General features: G+C 47.7%; 1 long non-coding RNA gene across 1 annotated transcript; it reads left to right on the top strand.

Annotated features, from left to right (window-relative positions):
* Positions 1-491: 491 nt before the first annotated feature.
* On the top strand, positions 492-2209 carry LOC148934929 (uncharacterized). Its single transcript, XR_016140848.1, has 2 exons — positions 492-672; positions 1349-2209. It is a non-coding gene; the product is annotated as an uncharacterized LOC148934929 (long non-coding RNA).
* The last annotated feature ends 533 nt before the right edge of the window (positions 2210-2742 follow it).

The following is a 2742-nucleotide window of genomic DNA, read 5'->3' on the forward strand; positions in this document are numbered from 1 at the left end:
TGAGACTTACACAATCGGCAGAGCGCAACCAGTCTCCTTCTTGTAGCAATCGCAAAATACCTCGTGGCAATTTGCGGGCCGAGAAGAGCGCGCGCGCAACCACCTGGTACCAAGCTCTCGCCGTCGTACAAAGAAAGTCGATAAATCGTACATCGCGCGAACGTATACGTCTCACCTCTCTATAAATTGCAAGCGGTTACCTAATTTACTGGGAAACCGGAATTTTCGAATGTGCTGAAAAATAATAAAGTATCGATCACGATCTCGAAATTATAGGTGGTTACATAAGCAGCGGCGGCGGTGGATATGGCGGTGGCGGATTCGGCGGTGGCGGCGGTGGATGGAAGTTCGGCGGCGGCGGTGGTGGTGGATACGGCGGCGGTGGTTACGGCGGTGGCAGCAGCGGATGGAAGTTCGGCGGCGGTGGTGGATACGGCGGCGGCGGCGGCGGCGGCGGTTACGGTGGTGGCGGAAAAATTGTCAAAGTGATCACGCTCAGCAGCGGCGGCGGTGGATATGGCGGTGGCGGATACGGCGGTGGTGGAGGATTGAAGTTCGGCGGCGGTGGAGGTGGCGGATACGGCGGTGGTGGATACGGCGGTGGCAGCAGCGGGTGGAAGTTCGGCGGAGGCGGCGGATACGGCGGTGGCAGTGGCGGATACGGCGGCGGCGGTGAGTGTTGTTAATTCTTTTATTTATCTAGTCAGACAATTGGAAATTGAAAGAAGAGTGATGTAAATAAATCATTTTTAAATCATCTCACAAAGAATCTTGGTCGAGAGGACGGGTAGCGTAAATCAAAACCGTACTCTGAAAATTTATCGCCGTGTAATTTCTGTTTTTTTTTTTTCCCATAATTAACGTGCTACCACACACGATCCGGCACGTATTAACGTGCATCTTTATTTATCATATAAATTAATTTCCACGTTCACGATAATGTTTTCGGCACTCACGAATAATCAGAGTGAAATTTACAAAAATGGAAATACAAAATTACTAAGTTATCAACCTCGAGGAAAGTATGTCTGAATGTATAAATTATTAAAATCGTTGTATGTCGTGTGTCCCATATATGCGATGACGTTTATATCGAGTTTGAGTTACTTAACCCATTAATATTGGTAATCCCCGCAACTCGTTTTAATTTATACAGTTAATAAATCATCCTTTACCTCGGAGAGAACTGTCAAGAGGATAAGCCACGTAAATTAACGTAAATTTCTTTTTTGAAAATCTATCATCGTGCAATTTCTATTCTTTTTTTATTATTACCGCACGGCCATGCAAGCGGTCCGGCACTAACACTACACTTCAAGCTTATTCATCGTACAAATTAAATTTCCAGGCTGGTGGTAATGCTCACGGTGCTCACGAGCAAACGGAGCGGAATTCGCTCGCCGATCATTCACGCGTATCTCGGCCGTAAGCATCGATCGTCATCGATAAGGATAATCAATTCGTGCCTGGCCCTTCCTGACCTTCGTTCGTCGTCAGACCACCATCGGAAGACGAGAAAAGTCAAAATCGGAACATTGTGTAAGGCAGAACCAAAAGAAGTTGTCCAATATATCGCCGAATAAATCCGCAAGAGGAAACGTCGCAGTGTATAACGCACATAGGAGACATCCTTTTCGTTACCCTACGTACCATCATCAAGTACATGGATATCTCTTGGAAACAGCGGACGACATCGTCGCCTCGCTTCCGACCATTTGAACTTGCCGCCCTGTCGCCTAGGCGAAACGACTTCCTTCTCGGCAGCGCGCTTTCTCCTCGCCTTCCGTTCTTCCTTCGCAATCTGGAAAATCGGCGAACGTTCCATTTACGAGCGAATCGTGCGCCCTGATGTTTCAATTCCGCTTCTTACGCACGGACACTCGCTCTCTCTCCCTCCCTCCCCCGTTTATTACACCCGCGCTTTCTTTCGGGGATTCGAAGCGTCAGGGCGAGGCACCCCACCGGCACGACATTTAGTTCATTATATAGACACGTAGCGCAGAACCCCCATGTAATTCCGGGTATTATCACCGCATGCCTCGAGCACGAGCGAACAAACGTGACGGAAAACTGCAAAATTACACCCGGAGGGGAAAAAAAAGCGCAGCGATCATATACCACGCACACTTTTCTCTTTTCCTTTATTGTCTGGGCCACTCCGTTCAATTCAACGATCCGCAATAAACGAGTCATATTGATAGAATAATAATGTGTTGATCTTTGTTTTTCATTATTATGTCCCACGGCTGGCGACCGCCGTGACTCTCTTTTCCCGGCGAAATATTTTTCTAATGCACGCACACACGGGAAAAATGAAATGCGGCCGTCGCTACCGATTCCCCGTCGATTTATGTGTCCGCGGTGATCTTGCGTAACCGGGGTGAAATTAAAACCGTAAACGCCCGGCGGACCCAGGCGAAGGGGGGTAGGGAGACATTGCCGAACGTATGGATTTACTATCGGCATTCGCGCTATTACGATATTGCGCCATCGCATAAATATCGCGCATATTTAGATGCGCTTTTTCCACATGACATAATGCTCGCAATCGAGGAGAACAATAGCATAAAAATTTGATTAATTCACAACCTGCAGCCGTACTATCGGCTGATAGCAGTATTTTTCCAATTGGTTAATGCTCCCGTTATAATTCCCACATCCGCGTCTTTTCTCCGCGTCTGGTTTAATATCAGTATATTACAAGTGGGACACACAGTGGGCATCGGGATGACATTTTTTATT

Source organism: Pogonomyrmex barbatus, unplaced genomic scaffold, assembly GCF_055798465.1.
Source record: "Pogonomyrmex barbatus isolate J1 unplaced genomic scaffold, ASM5579846v1 scaffold7, whole genome shotgun sequence".
Classification (NCBI taxonomy): domain Eukaryota; kingdom Metazoa; phylum Arthropoda; class Insecta; order Hymenoptera; family Formicidae; genus Pogonomyrmex; species Pogonomyrmex barbatus.